General features: G+C 27.2%; 1 non-coding gene across 1 annotated transcript; it reads right to left on the bottom strand.

Annotated features, from left to right (window-relative positions):
- Positions 1–7,897: 7,897 nt before the first annotated feature.
- LOC141702649 (small nucleolar RNA snoR1) lies at positions 7,898–7,987 on the bottom strand. Its single transcript, XR_012567213.1, has one exon. It is a non-coding gene; the product is annotated as a small nucleolar RNA snoR1 (small nucleolar RNA).
- Between the last annotated feature and the right edge of the window lie 10,306 nt (positions 7,988–18,293).

The raw sequence follows: 18,293 nt of genomic DNA, 5'->3' as shown, positions 1-18,293 counted from the left end.
CTTTGCCGTCGGTTAACAGATCTCGAGCTTAGCTAAAATTGAAAGGAAATGATATGACTGATATCATATGCCGTAAAAAGCTCAATTATGAACTAATATGATTGATTGTGCTATTTTCATCTGGTATTTATAGTCCTAGAGGAATAATATCTTGAATTCTGATTGCTCACTTAGAGGTCACACGGATCGCTAACTTTTGTTATGAAAATTGTGAGGACGTGGATAAATTTTAGATCGTTGATTGGAATTTTGAAGCCTGATGGTTATCAGAGATGGTTATCCTCGCAAGTGTGTATATTTATTTGGATTTTTCTTTGAAATTTTTATATTTTGAAATTTGAATATGAATGTTTCTATGATCGATAAGAAACAAATGAAATCATTTTTGCAAAAAAGTATAATTATCTTCGTCAACATAATTGATTTATTTATATGAAATTATTAAAATATTGACAACTAGGTACTGAGATTTTGAAAGAATATTAATTATAACACAAAATTATATTTTTTAAATTTTCATGTTTATTTTGTTAAATTAATTGAGAAATCATAACATTGAAAATTTCTATAAATTATGTCAAATCGTATTTTTCCAAAATTCAAATATTATCATGTTTTCAAAATATATTTCAAATTTAAAAAATTAGAGAAAGAAAACTATCAAGTTTATTCTTGGTATCTAATTTATTTTGCACATATCGATAGATGGCTATATTCTATTTTTAAATTAAATTTAAAATATTTTATTATTATTTTATAAGTTTTATTATATTATTACTCATTTAATATTTATGATTCTAGTAGAATTTATGTAGAGTAGATCAAAGTCGGCTTTAAATTATATCATAAAAATTCAACAAAATTTATAGTTTCATAAAATTTTCCAAAATAAATAATTTACTGAATTTTTAACTATTTTTTTTCTAGATTTTGCATTAAATATTACAAGATTTCAAAATTATTTGAAATCTGAATCATATATTATTAATTTTTTAAAAATTCAAAACTAAATAACATTAAACATTATGAATCTTTTAAAAAACTTTTCAAAATACAATAGTTCAAAAATTTAAATTGCATATCCATATATTTTTGAAATTGATAATTTCACAAAATTTAGATCGAGTGCGCCATGAATTAAATAAAGTATGCAAATATAATATATTGAGTAATAAAAAATAATTATAGATATTAAATTGTCAATTAAATAATGTCGTACACATTAATAAAATGATAGATTTGTGGAAGATATTACACCAAACTGATATCACCTTTTGTAAGAGACCTTGCTTACATGATTTTACATGGAATGTTTAAAGATTGGTGAGAGGATTGGCCAAGTAATACATACATGGTCATGATTTTAGTTATCTATATTAAATCATAATAACCGAAATGGAGGAATATAATATGATTCAACAGTTATTTTTTTATTTGATTATTAAAAGTAAAAAAAAAATAGTGTTATACAAGTATTAAATTGTAATACCCATGATCTACTTATCAAATACTCTTAAAACTTAATAATATATTTATTGCAATTAAAAATCGAAATGAATTTCAAATCTCATATGTAAAGTGTTTTGATATTATTTAACATATGTGATTTCCAAAAACTGAGAATTTGTAATTTTTTCAAACTCAGTAAACTAGAATGTACTTAACCACGAACATATATAAAATGTCTAAGATAAATATTTGACTTCCTCTATGTAACATAATAAATAATTATGCTATATGAAAAAATAATAAGTCTTATTTTAAGAAAGAGAAAAAATATATTTTATTAGTAATTCTAAAAAGTGTTATTAAAAGTTCTTAAATTAGTTATACAAATTTAGTATCCCGACAATTAAGAAATGTGGAAATTTTGTCACCGGTAGGGAATGTCTTTTTAAGATAATACCTCAACATATTACCGGTCACCTGCATGTGAATTTATGCCCGTGAAAGACAATTTTCAGACCACTTTATTATCATCCCATTACCATCTACCCCTATCTTTGTTCACATCAAACATATACTATAATGATAACTAATCTGCTCATATTTAGTGACCAAATCTAATTTATCTCTATCAATCCCTCATCAACTTACATTTCTAAATCTCTTCATAAATAATAATTTTCGTAAAATGATAGTGGTTATAATGGTGATGGTGGATATGTTGGCAATAAAAGTGGGTTTTATGTAATTATATAATTTGAAAATCGATATAGAGTTCAATATGACTTATTCTCAAGTCCTTTTAAATTGATATTTTTATTCTAGTTATATGCTTTGACGTGCCAATTAAAATAGTCGATTTAATATATGCATGCATAATATAAATATTAATTAAATATATGCTATCAATTTTTTTTTATAAATCGAATCATAGTCGATACATATCTCGATCATATGTATTATATATATATTTTAGTTACTAATATATACAAAAGTATTTGATAATCTTATATAAACTAAATCGTAATTTGTAATATGATTCCTATCTTCGTTCACATCAAACATGTATTATAATCTTTCGTGTAGTTTTGATAACTAATTAGCTCATTTTTTCTCTATTCAATTAAATCTAATTTATCACTATCAACCCCTCATCGACTTACATTTATAAATCTCTGCCTAATTAATTATTTTCGTAAAATGATAGAGGTTATAATGGTGATGGTGGATATGCTTGCCGTAAAAGTGGGGTTTTTATGTAATTATATAATTTAAAAATCGATATAGTGTTCAATAAAATATATTTTTAAGTCTTTTTAAATTGATGTTTTTATTCTAGTTATATATTTTGACTTCCAATGGAAATAGTCGATTTAATATATGCATGTGTAATATAGATATTAACTAAATATATGCTATTAATTTTTTTGTATAAATCGAATCCTAATAGGTACATGTCGCGATCATATGTATTATATATAATTTAGTTACTAATATATACAAAAATATTATAGTAATCTTATATTAACTAAATCGTAATTCATAATATAAACATAGTAAACGAGGTAAAGAATTTAAGAAATATTATAAAATTATTTTTGTTCAGTATTTAAATCTGTTAATTTAATTTTACGGGCACATGAAAATCATATGTTCAACCCTTTTAAATATTAATATTTTAACATTAATATAAATATAGGGTCACATTATTAATTTAATAAAAGACTCAAAATTCATACTCATAGATATAACACATAATCTATATCTCATATATAAATTATTTTGGATCCTAATCGTTTAAATTAACATACAATTTTAAATATTAAAAACAGAGAAATTTTCAAACCTTTTCAGATTTTATTAATTTCAGTTTTTTTATAGGGAGTTTTATGGTGTGATGGTCAATTGAGAATGTAGTAAATGAGTTTTAAAATGGTAAAAAATTTTCTTAGTCTAAATGGTTGAACATGGCAACATGTGAAATGCCATGTCATTGGTTCGACCCCACTTAATATCAACATTTTTAATATATTTCATTACACTAAGGGTAATGAGTAATTTTGTAAATGGTATAAAGAAACCTAGCTAAGCAGTAATATATATATATATGTATATGTATATATATAAATATATATATATGTATGTATATATATGTATATGTATATGTATATATATTTATTAAATAGATAGATAGATTATATTCGATAATCGTACAAAGAAAATATAGTTAATACAATCAAAAATGAATTCTAACACCTTGAAGTGAAAATTTGCAGAAAAAAATATAACTTACTAATAAAAGAATAATACATAAATTGACAGAAAAATACAACTTATGTAAGTTTAAAAGAAAAATGTAGGAAAGCATTAATATCTCAAAAAATTCACATATGTCATAAAGTTTATTTTGAGAGATTATAATCCCGGACTATTATTATTTCAAATTATTCTAAATTTGAAGGGCCATGATTGCATAGAACTAGATTCCAATCAATTTTCGATTCATTAATTATGTACTCAATTAATTACATTTCTTTCAAAATTCCATTATAGATGAATATAATTATAGGAATGTAATGCATGGGATAATAGCCTTTTAAATCCAGGATATGATAGTTGAGGTTATAGTCTAGGAAGCAGATACTACAATCTTTCAGTCAACCTATTTTATATTTGGCAAGTGATACCATGGGATATGATATTATATTAAATAATCCTACTTCTATTAAAGATGTATGCGATATTACTACTGTAAGATAATTCCATGTTACCCTTGACATTCATGTATTGTGATAGATAATTCCCACCGATAATAAGATGTTGAGGGTTAAGTCTTGGTGGAGACAAGTGTGTGTATGAGTTCTCGCACACACTAAATAATCTAAGATAAAAATAAATTATCATTTTCTGTTTATATAACCGAGATAGAAATGCTTTGCAAATTAAATTCTACTATATTTACTTGAAAATCGTAAGTAATTCTGCTGGCCAATAAAAAGACCATTTCAGGATTCTCTAGGTCAAGTTATGCATATCAAGCTATTTATAGATATCTTATAAGTAATACAATTCCAATCTATCTGAATATAAAATGTATCTAATTTGAAGAATATCTTTATATAAGGAAGATTTTGCATCAAGGTCATCATAACATGGTTTCGAGTTGCAACTTAGTAGGGTATTTTTATAAAACACAATGTTTAGTTAAAAATCAGCAATTACGATCATCAACTTAGACAACATTCATGCTTAGTTAGAAAATATTTTAGGGGCTTATCAAGGAATGAAACTAGAAATATATTTTAGAGGGACCAAATAATATTTGGGAGATGAAATTAAATTATTTTATGTTTTTGTCAAAATTTTATAATAGAGTTTTATGAATTTAGACCGTTCGGTGGAAAAGAGGATAAAGGCCCTAGTACCTCGCCTCCCCGCTTATTATAATAGTGTCATCTTGGAAAAAAAACTCATCATCATTCCATTCTTTCAATTTCATGTTACCATTTCGAAAAAGAAAAATTAAATTGTTAGATATCAAGTTATTTATAACCTTTTAAAGACGAAGGAAACAAAAAATTTATATACGGTTCCATTATAAATTTTATAAATGAATAAGTTTTTTAATTAAAAATATTTATTTGTACGTAAGGAAAATATTGAATTGTTACCCAAAGAAAATTGATAGAGGACACATCGGAGAATTTTCGAAAATGCAATCAAGCCTTAAACTGAAAATTGATATAATGAACAAAATAATAGCCTTCTAAATCCAAGATAGTTAAGGGAATAGTTAAGGAACTACAATCTTTCGGCCAATTTTTAAATTTGGCAAGGAGCCACAATCGTTTTGCCAATCTTTTTTAAATTTGGCAAGTAATATTATAGTAAGGCACACCATTTATCATATAGCACACCATTGGATATACTCTTATATAAAATGACACCCCCAACAACTTTTATACATGTAGCATGGAGAAAAACATACTATTGGACATTCTCTTATATAAAATAATGGATATATACTTCTCATCGTGACAAGATGTCCATGGTTCAAGTCTTGATGAAAACAAATGTGTGCATGAATAATTTCATGTACAAATTAAAGAAGCTAAGAAACATTAATAACATAATATTATTTTCTTTGAATTAAATGAAGATTAAAATGCTTGATGAGAATTCTTCATTTTTTATTTTGAAATCGAAAGTAATTAACTCCCTATTGAAAAGACCATATCCGGGTTCTGTTAGGTCAAGCTATGCATAATATCCTCTTTTCCAAGAAACTAAAATCTTATCAATAATTAAATATTTAAACATACGTTAATTAAATCCGAGTGTGCATTATCCACTCGCAAAATACAATCAACTATCGAATGAGTAAGTCTTGCTAAATAGTAAACTACTTGATTCACAGAGTGTTTTACAAAGTTTAATGACACCTTACGTTCTTTTAACTCCATCAAGACCTCCTTACACTCATGTACGTCGGGATTCAAGGAATTTTTTAGGGGCGGGGCGGGGATGATAGAGAATTTTATAAAGATTTCGGTGATCAAGGCGGGATTGGGGATGAGTGTTTCCTCGCCCCGATCCCCGACCCCGATTGTGTATATAAATAAATAATATATATTACTAATTAATTATTAAAAATAGATAAATTTTATAATATTATTTAAATTTAAAATAATCTATAATTTATTGATCAATATTTTATTTTACATTATAATATAATATAATATATTTTTATAATTTAAAATTTGCCGTTTATTTGTATTATATAAAATTTTGATATAATTTGATATTAAAAATATGAGATAATATCAATATATTTACATGTGATCAATTAGTATTTTATTTTTTTTAAAAAAATATAAAATATAAAATATAAAATAACATTATTATTTTTTAATTAAAAATTTAAATTCCCTAAAAACCCGTGAGGATTCCCGTTCCCCGTTCGGGGAAGGGATCGGGGTTCAGCGCGGTTTTTGGGATCGGGATTGGGGGCGGGGACACCACTCCCCGACCTCGAAGTGCCCCCGTGCCCATTCCTACATGTATGACCAGTTGAAATCTGTTTTTACTACCACGCTACTCCACTGGTTTTTTATCCAACTCAAGGCTTACAAGGCTTTCCTGATGCCTTTTTCTGTGGCCACTTCCGTGGCCACTTATGATAAAATGTTGCCTTGCTTGCATCATTCTATAGCCTCAATCAGTCCACTTACATAATCTCGAGCCACTCTAGAAAAACTAAAATAATAAGAAGCTGCAAATAGTGTCGTGTCAGTATTTAGTTTAATCGTATTTTCATCTGGTACGGTCTAATGCTACGCACCATCCACTGGTGTCATGAACCAAAGAGATGTGTCAAAGGTTTTATCTTGAGCATTTTTCCATTGATTGAAGAGAGGTTTTGCTGAATTGACCAATTCTACAGCTTCCGATCACTACAAGAAACACGGCTAAATACAACCGGTCCAAAACCGGTCGTACCTAAATACGACCGGTTTTGGACCTAGTCGTACATATGGGAGTGATATTTAGTATTCGGTTGTATTTAGTCTAAATACGACCGTCTAAATACAACTGGTTAAATACGACCGTTAAATTCGATCGGTCAAATTCAATCGATGTCGGTCCAAATTGATTTTTCCCTTAAAATTTGAAAATCCCACCAAAATAATTAAAATGTTTGAAATATTTTAAAAAGCCCGCCCAATTATTAAACTCGACCGTATCTTGTCAATAATAAGATATTAAATTCAACCCCATCCAGACGAATAAACAAACACCGGTTTATTAAAAAAATCTCGCCGAAATCGGAAAAATTCCAGATTCCGGCAAGCTTCAAAAATCCGGCTAAAATAGACCTAGACTCTTGACTTTTGAGAAGCGAAGCGAGAGCATGAAGAACTATAATCTGATACTATTGAAATAATTGACTGAACGACACCGTGAATTATGAAACCTTTAGGACCGATAAACTCACTTCAAGTACTATTTCCCAACGCCGACCAACCAGATCGTTAGCGCCATTCTAATTCAGCAAAAAAAATTATCACAGTCCGGAAAACACAACACCAAAGGCACCTCTCCTAAAAACATTACTTAGCTTGTTGAAAGAAATCTTAGTAATAAGTCGATGAGTCAAATTGTAAAACATCAACATCCTGAAAACACATAACAATAATCGCACAAAATCAAATTGGAAAAAAACCATCCAAATATCCATATATAAGCATACAACTAAATTAAAAAAACTACATCAATCACCAAACTGAACAGTCTCATCAAAACACAAAAGCCAATAATCGATCCATATACCATTTCAAATTCATAAGGAGAGTAAAAGAGGCTGCCTTCAATTGCACTCGCATACGTATAATTCATATATACATCAACATTATATATCAAATAAATAACCAAAAATCAAATAAAAAAATATGGCTAAAAGTGTTGCTGAACGTGCTCAAGGAAAAGCAAAGTCTTTTCTCATACAAGAGGTGTCAAAAAAATAGCATCAATCATCTTTGCCCATAGTTAGTGTATATATAATAAGAATAGGCTCAACCAGAGAGAAAGAGAGAAAGGGAGATAGAGGAGAGAGAGAGAAGAGAGAGAAAAGCTGCTGCTAAATTAGGGTTTTGAGACAGAGAATATGTAGCCTTTTGAATGGGCTTGATTTGCAAATTACTAATGCTTTCCCAGCTTGTCCATATAGGCCCTTACCAATTAAACATATAATTTACTCCTCATGGAATTGATTTTTTTAAAATAAATTGAATTGATTGTAATATATAATTCCTTTTTTAATTTTAGGACATAAATATAATAATTAATTAAATTTTTATTTAAAAAATATTATAATATATAAATATATCTTAACAACTTAATTTTAATTAAAATATGAAATTATGATTTTGGTAAATTTTATCATAAATTTTCTCAGTTTGACTAGTACAACTATTAGAATTGGTATTTTGATTTTTTTAAAAAAATATTTTTCGATTTAACTGAATGGATGTGTATTTATATTTATATATATTACTGATATAACCAATTTTACATACTAAAATAATTTTATTTGATTTGTCATTTTAACAGTGAAGTTTTAATTTGACTAGTACAACTAACTAGTGTTTATTCCAGAATTGGTGTTTTCGATTTTTCTTCAAATATTTTTCAACGATCCAACCATATGAATGTCAAAAGATATATATATATATATATATATATATATATATATATATATTTCAACAATCCACCCGTACAGATGTCAATTTATATATATAATAGTGATATAACCAAAATTTTATATCAAAATATTTTGATTTGGTTTACCTTTTTAATAGTCAAGCTTGAGTTTGACTAGTAAAGCAAACTAGTGTTTATTCTAGAAATGGTGTTTCGATTTTTAAAAAAATATTTTTTAACAATCCAACCGTATGGATGTCAATTTATATGTATTAGTAATATAACCAAAATTTTATATCAAAATAATTTTATTTGGTTTGCCATTTTAATAGTCAAACTTGAGTTTGACTAGTACAACAAATTAGTGTTTATTCCAGAAAATGGTATTTCGATTTTAAAAAAAAAAAAATTTCAACGATCCAATTGTATGGATGTCAATTTATATATATATATATATATATATATATTAGTGATATAACTAAAATTTCAAATCAAAATAATTTTATTTAGTTTGCCATGTTAATAGTCAAGTTTCAATTTGACTAGTATAACTAATTTGATGTTTATTCCATAATTGGTGTTTCGCTTTTTTTTTAAAAAATATTTTTCAATGATCCAACCATATGGATGTTAATAGATATATATATGAGTGATATAACCAAAATTGTACATCAAAATAATTTAATTTAGTTTGCCGTTTTAACAGTCAATTTCAGTTTGACTAGTACAACTAACTAGTGTTTATTCCAGAATTGGTGTTTCGATATTTTTTAAAATATTTTTCAATGATCCAACCATATGAATGTCAATAGATATATATATATGAGTGATATAACCAAAATTTTATATCAAAATAATATTTTTGGTTTGCCATTTTAACAGTCAATTTCAGTTTGACTAGTCCAACTAACTAGTGTTTATTCCAGAATTGGTGTTTCAATATTTTTTAAAATATTTTTCAATGATCCAACCGTATGGATGTCAATAGATATATATGAGTGATATAACCAAAATTTTATATCAAAATATTTTTATTTGGTTTGCCATTTTAACAGTTAAGCTTCGGTTTGACTAATACAGCTAACTAGTGTTTATTCCAAAATTGGTGTTTCAATTTTTTAAAATATTTTTTAAAGATCCAAAAGTATGGATGTCAATTGATATATATATATATATATTAGTGATGTAACCATATGTTAATATCAAAATAATTTTTTTGGTTTGTCATTTTAACAGTCAAGCTTTTGTTTAACTAGTACAAATAATTGGTGTTTATTCCGGAATTGGTGTTTCGATTTTTTTAAAAATATTTTTCTACAATCCAAAGGTATGGATGTCAATAGATATATATGAGTGATATAACCAAAATTTTATATCAAAATAATTTTATTTGGTTTGCCATTTTAACAGTCAATTTCAGTTTGACTAGTACAACTAACTAGTGTTTATTCCAGAATTGGCGTTTCGATATTTTTTAAAATATTTTTCAATGATCCAACTGTATGGATGTCAATAAATATATATTGGTGATATAACCAAAATTTCATATCAAAATAAATTTATTTGGTTTGTCATTTTAACAGTCAAACTTTAGTATAACTAGTACAACTAACTGTTGTTTATTCCAGAATTGGTGTTTAGATTTTTTTAAAAATATTTTTCAAAGACCCAACCATATGGATGTCGATATATATATATATATATATATGAGTGATATAACCAAAATTTAACATCAAAATAATTTTATTTGGCTTGTCATTTTAAAAGTCAAGTTTCAGTTTGACTAGTACAACTAACTAGTGTTTAATCCTGAATTGGTGTTTCGATTTTTTTAAAAATATTTTACAACGATCCAAGCGTATGGATGTCAAAAGATATATATATATATATATATTAGTGATATAATTAAAAATTTTCATCAAAATAATTTTATTTGGTTTGTCATTTTAAAAGTCAAGCTTCAGTTTGACTAATACAACTAACTATTGTTGATTCCAAAATTGGTGTTTGATTTTTTTTTAAATATTTTTCAACGATCCAACCGTATGGATGTCAATAGATATATAAATTAGCACTATAACCAAAATTTCACATCAAAATAATTTTATTTGGTTTGTCATTTTAATAATCAAGTTTCAGTTTTACTAATATAGCTAACTAGTTATTATTCCAAAATTTAAGTTTTGATTTTTTAAAATTTTGTTTTTTATTTTTTTTGTTTACTAAATTCAATCGCTTGCAATCAATTTATTTATTTCAACTGATTTTTTATTTATTTTATATTTGGTTATTTTTTTGCCATTTGAGTAAATTCAAACAAAAAAAGGGGGAAAATATCCCTCCATTAGGTAAGGCTAAATTTGACCGCTAGAAATTGAATCTAGGAGCGTAAAATAATTTAATTGGAGGGAAAATTCCCTTCATTTTTTGACAAGACTAAATTCGACCGCACAAAAATACTGGTTGAATTTATTACTAAATTCAACCGCAATGTTTCAACCGAATTTAAATTCGACCGCTGGCGATTGAATTTAGCCATGCCTAGTCAAACATTCAGGTTGACCATAAATTCGACCGGATTCAGTCGAATTTAGACTGGTTGAATTTATGCAGTTGTATTTAGGTTTATATTCTTGTAGTGAATACTCATTGTTTCTGTACTTTCCAAGTCAACCAACACAACAATGATATCATACTTAAATCATCGCCTTAGTACTGTTGAGAAAAAACCCAAAGCAAACCAATATGAGAACATTCCACATAGAGGTGTGCATGGTTCGTCGTCTTGGTTTTTACTAAAAATCGTTATCAAACCATGTAAGTCGGTTCGATTTCTAGTTATTAACCGTAATTAAACCACTCTATTCAGTTATTTTCGGTTCGGTTAACCGTTTATCTGTTACGGTTTTTTTAGTTTTTACTTTTTTAAAATTTATTTGTTTAATACAATGCTGAAAAAATTATAAATGCCATTTTACCTTTTGAGATTTCATTTAAAAACAAAAATGAATATTACTAAATATTACGTAGCCGGTTAACCCCATCTTTGATGGTATATAAGTGCTATTGCATTATTACATAAATAATTACCATTGTAAAAGTAACCTCCTAGGAGATTCACAATTGATAGGTCCATATTTAGCATTTTTTTATTACCTATTTTATTAATAAATAAATTATTTTATTTAGTTTTGTAGAAAAATTAATAAAATCTGAATTTGAGCTGTAAAAGGTGCAAATAAGGAAGGAGGTTGACTATTCTTGAAGTCAAAGGAATTGGAGGAAATATGGAATACATGCTGGAGAAGAAAAATGAAAAGAAGGAAATATATCCTAAGCAGGATTTGATATTTCAAGACCCAAGCCCTCATATTTTCCTTATATATATGTATCTTTTCTTGTATTTTACACTCCCAACACCTAGAACATTAATTTAGAGCTAGAATTTTGTTAGTTTTTGTTTTACTTATCTTTTTATCACGTGTAGCTAAATTTGTTCCCTAGGATGAAGATAAAGTTAAATTAATTGCTTTGATATCTTCTCGTTCCTATTAATTAACTCTCATGAAATTTTGATGGGTCATTGTTACATAACAAGTTTCATAGTATATGCTTGTCTCGTTAATTGATATACATTATTTTTGTAAAGAAAAGATAATTGACTTTAGGGATTGTTGATGTTAATTGTGATTGATTAATGGATTCAAATTCCGAGGTTTTCCATAATATTTGATTTATTTGCTAATTAAGTTAATTGGAACTCCTCCCAAATCTTATTGTCTAGTTTACCTGATTTAAATTGTTAGGATTTTGAAAATTTATAGTCTCTGTGGATCGATATGTGATTGCTACAACTAAACACTGTGGACTTGCAGTTATTATATTTTTTACAAATCAACAATCATGGACTAATCTAGCACCGAAATGAAATTCTACTAATTTAGAGTAACTAAAACAAAACTTTAATAGACCACATACATGATGTTTATTGAGGGATATATATTACTATTAGTACTACTGCAGCTCTGCAAATGCCTTAATAGTATTAGCATTTTTAAACCAAAGATTCATGGTCTATACACTATGAACTATCATATCCAGAACTTTTTTCAAATTCTAATATAACAGTGGTATAAGTTTGATATACTCATATATAAAATAAATAAATACATGTATAATGTATTTTAATAATTTTAAAATTAATATAAGCGGTTTGGTTTTTCGGTTCGGGTACAGGGGTAAAACCGTAATGGTATCAAACCGTTCCATCGGTTCGGCTCAGTTACAATTTTTTTTTGATTTTTGTGAGTTTCGATTTTATTCATTTTGGGTTTTCAGTTTTTTTATTCGGTTTCAGTTTTTTGATTTTTTTGCTTACCCTTAATTCCACAATTCTACACTATTTATCACTTTCCTTAAAATGTTATAGTTGTCCCCGTATATCTAGTACTTCCTTTTATATGGGTATCTATCAATACACACCAAAACAATGCATTTATTTAATATTAAGAATATAACTTTACATATGAAAGATGTACGGTAAGTGAATCAAACTAAGGGAGAAAAATATTTTTAAGAGTATATCAGACGTTAAGTGAACTACTTGCAACTTAAAGTTTTCTACAAACATATATGGCTATATGCTCATGTTCTAGACACCTTTATCAATTTCCTACTCCTTAAAACGATAATGGAGTATTAGATATATATGATTATATACACAAACAAGTTAGTAGCAGATCCCTGGGTTTTTTATTAATCAAATCTAATAATATTTGATTTTAATATGTGGGAAAAAACTAGAAAGATGCATTTCCTATTTCCATTTATGCTCAAATTAGGTAATTTGCCCGTGGTAAAAGAACATGACCGATTAATAGACTACTAATATAAATAATGGAGAAATGTCCTGGGAATATCTTTCGTATCCATGATCGCAATGAAGAATTAATCATAAATTTTCTCGGTCCAAAAGCTTTCATGTTAACGGGATATCAAGAAAGTCCATTTGAAAAGTCCCCATTGATATAAGCTAACACTTATATTCTCAATAGAGTTGTTGTTACGTGTTTAGATTAAGATACCGTTAAACACCAAATAAGAATGCATATAATTGTTTTTCAAGATAAGAGATATACAAGAACTAAGCACTTAAAATCTCAACAAGAACTATAAATAAAACATGATCATGTCGCATCAAATCTAATTTGAGCATATAACATCTTTCTATAGTAAGTACAATACTGGAATAAGGCTAGGCTACATGGTGAAAGGGAAACTTTGAATTCTCTGTCAAGTTTGAAATAGATAAAAAAGATTGTGAAGTCACAAGTTATGGTTGTATAAATTGTGTCATGCCCACCAGGCCAGGACCATATCTTCTTTATCATATAACTTGCTTACCAAGAAGGATGTGGTTATTTAATACTAAGAATATTTCTTCAGATAAAGAAGAACTTTTTTTTACCATATATAAACATATATTCAGCAAGTCAATCATAAAAAGAGAAGTATGTGTTAGGAGCTTATCACATATTTAGTGGTTTTTACAAAAAAATTATAATTTTGGGTGTTATAGTCGTTTAATATTGTACGAGAGCTAAGGAATTTTAATTGTACATACTTATATTTTGGATACCTTTATCTATTTCTTATTCTTAGACACTTAGTAGAATCTAAGGAATTTTACATCAAAATATGGACCAAAACTAGAAAGATACATTTAACTTCAATCCCATTTCTATTTGTGATAAAACTTGGCAATATGCTAGTGATAGAAAACATGACATGAAATACTAATCAATCACAATGGAGGAATGTATTATTTCACCACTAATTTGCTTCAAGCCATCCATGACAAAATATAAAACATTCCACAACCTTATATATAGCTTCTACCATACTGATCATCAACATAAAAAAACGCATTTCAAAATAAACATTGGTTTATACATCATGTTATTTTCAATACAAGAGGGAAAATGATATAATATTTGGTGCAAACTTATAACTTTATTCATCACAATTCTCATTATATAAAGATTTATATAGACAAACTTACTTGACTAGTATCACATGAATAACCTAATCAATTATTAATATTTCTACATTAATAAATCAGCATTAAAATAAAATTATCTTATCAATATTTTACTTACAATTCTGAATCATAATTCCAACAATACATAAAAAACCACATCACAAACCAAAACCACTGTTAACCTTATTTTTGTCGCAACCTTTTCAGCTTTTTTCACCTTTTTTCACCGGAGACTTGTTGGACTTAGGCTGCTTTGTAACTGGATGGTTTCTTCACATGAGAGACTCCGATTTCTTTGCAGGCTTAAAAGCAGCAATACCAGTTTTCTTCACCTACTCCACTTTCTTCTTAGCAATTAGGATCTTAGAAACCTTTAGTTTATTTATTAATAGCGTCTGATAACTTGTACGAAGCCTGAACCTTGAAGAGCTTTTCTTTTGTAGCAGATTACTTCAATTCCTAGTATCTTACTGATATTCGTTGGCGAAGTGCCATCCGCTTCTCCTCAATATATTTACTAATTGCGTAAGGGCTTGAATCTCCTTTCTCCTTTAATGCTAGCAAAGCGTCATTGATCATTTCAATATTTCAAACCAAAATTCAGTTAGTAAATCATTAAATAAAACATATATAATTTCAACCAAATTATGATTTTAAACTTAATTTTACATATACAATCATAAAAAAATTACGGACCCACAATCGAATAGATACCGAACCCAACAACTCACCACAGTCTAGTCCAAAAAAGCTAGCAATCAATCTAGTATACATTAGCTATTGCTATGTTTTGTTGTAGAAATCGATAGACTATAATATAGTATATACTAGGGTGAAGTACAAGAATAACCAATTTCTATATAAAATAAAAAAAGAATTATTGGTGCAGAATTTTGGTTAATTTTATCCTTTATGATACCCAACCGACACTATACATGAGATACCCAACTATTAATGGAATATCCCTTATATGAAATATCCAACTACCAGTAAAGTATCTTATATATTTTTGGATACCCAATTGTCAGTGAAGTATTTAATGGGCTAAAATTGGCCATTTTTTACGGAATGTTTATTTTGATTAATTTAAAAAATGGTTATTTCTGTCATTTTTTCTACATACTACCTTGGTTGAAACTGAAAAAAATAATATAATAGGATAAACACTACTCCTCCAGTATTATCATAGATATATACATCTTGTGCTTTACATGATAATAAAATGATCTCTTATAAAAGCATAAATAGTTTGTATTAGTTTGGTAATACGATATAAGTAGAAACTTGCTAACCTCCCAACCACTTTAGTGTTGAAAAAGTATGACTTTGGGGTTATATTTTATTATAAAAGTTGTAATTATAATATATTTAATACTTATAAAATCGTAATACTTTTTCTAATCGATACGGGATGTTACAATAATAATTAAATAAAAAATAATCACAACCTTTTCTTTCACTTTGCTAATAAGGTACTTTTTGATAATAAAAATTACATAAATAATGAATATAAAAAGATATATTAAATTCAGCTTAATATTTATAATATTTACGCATACATAACTTAAATGAGATATAAAATATTTTTAATATAAATGTACGAGTAGCATTTTTGTAATTATATAATTTGACTGAAAAATTATAAATTTATCATTATAATATACTATATACATGTAACTCCAGTTAGCAAATACAATAGGAATTTTTCTCTATTTATTTAGGGAATGAACTATATGTATTTGGAGTTACTCCAAGTAGCCCAAAATTGTAATTAAAAAAGTGTGTCTTATAAAAATATGGGCAAAAACTAGAAAGATGCATTTCGTGTCTCTATTTATTCTCAAATTAAGAAATGCGTCGTGGAAAAAAATATGACCGGATAATAGACTACTAATAAAAATAATAGAGAAATGTCCTAGGAATATCTTTTGTATCCATCATCGCCATGAAGAATTAATCATAAATTACTAGTTTCAGAATTTTGGCTAATAACCTTAGGGATACACAATCGACAATATACATGAGATACCCAACTGTCAATAAAATATCGTATATATGAAACATCCAACTACTAGTAATGTATCTTATATAAATTGTGATACCCATTTTGTTGGTGAAGTATCCAATTGGCTAAAAATTGACCACTTTTTTGAAATGATTATTTTGATTAATTTTAATAATGGTTATTTTTATTATTTTTTATACATAACTGTGTGTTGAAACTAAAAAATAATGTAAGAGGCTAAACATGACTCCTGTATTATTATAGATATATACATCTTGTGGCTTATATGACAAAATGATCTCTTATAAAGAGCACAAACAATTTGTATTAGTTTGATAATATAATATAAGTATGTTACCTTTAAGAGGGTTTTGTGCCATTAATGGTTTGTTAGTGTAACTTTTATGGGTGACTTATTAGTCGCATAATTTTGGCTTTTTAGAGGCAATCGTGGTGTCAATTTATTGGCTTTTTGTGTCTAACTAAAAATTTTCTTTGGTTAGATATAATATTTTTTATTCTAAATATTATCCTTATTTGTTTTGTTCTCATTTTCAGGATGTTTGAAAAAACATAAATGAGTGTTTTATTATAAGACTCTAAAATGATTAGCTACAAGAGTACAAGATAATTTTGCTCCAATTTTGATGATATGGTGCACTTCTAGATAATGGGAAGGGTTTCAAATTTTAAAGCACAACCATATAGCCAAGGATTTCAGAGTACAATGCAACTTAACTACAAATTTTGATGACACGAGCAATTTTTACCTCTAGCGGAAGACACTAGTTTATTAGCCTTGTGTAGAATGTAATTTGATCTGGGAACTCTTTTTTACTCCTTCATCTTTTTTTTCTATTGATTTTTATTCTTGGAGGTTTTAAACGAGGCCTTTTTGCGGGTTTGAATACTTCAGATATTAAGGTTTTATTATCTAAGATTTCGGGTACATCTATGCATGACCTTCGGTAAGATGATAAACACTTTTTGAATGAAAGATATGCTCTATCTTCGTTAATTATATTCTGAATACAATTTATCAATGAATTCATTGATTACTGACAAAAGAAAAATGAAATTTGCTTACCTCCCAACCACTTTATTGTTGAGAAGCTATGACTTTGGCATTGTAGTTTACTAGTAAGAGTTGTACTTATAATGTATTTAATGTAAGAGTGGCATTTTTATAATTTCAAACTTTGATTGAAAACTATAAATCTACCATTATGATACACTATAGTAACTCCGGTGAGTAAATACAATAGACATTTTTCTCTACTAAATTTAGTGAAAGAATTATATGCATTTGGAGTTACTCCGAGTGTGCAAAATTGTAATTGTAAATGTGTGGTCTTATAAAAAAACCCCTCGAAGTGTTCGACTTCTAAATTTTGGCCAAACACGTTTTCATAGTAAAATTGGGTATTTGGCAGTTTGTTTAAATGGCTCATCAAAACAGTGGCATGGCAAAAGTTGGAGTTTGATGCTATGATTTCGCCATTTATAAGTTGGGATTAGTCCAAAACAAAATGATTGCAAGGTGAAGCTATGGGCTTGTTTTTCATATAGCAATTGCTTATGGTAAAGTCATTTAAACTAGTA

The sequence above is a fragment of the Apium graveolens genome, unplaced genomic scaffold (genome assembly GCF_009905375.1).
Source record: "Apium graveolens cultivar Ventura unplaced genomic scaffold, ASM990537v1 ctg5403, whole genome shotgun sequence".
Lineage (NCBI taxonomy): Eukaryota > Viridiplantae > Streptophyta > Magnoliopsida > Apiales > Apiaceae > Apium > Apium graveolens.
Note: the sequence above shows the minus strand (reverse complement) of the source record. Positions and strands in the feature narration are given on the sequence as shown.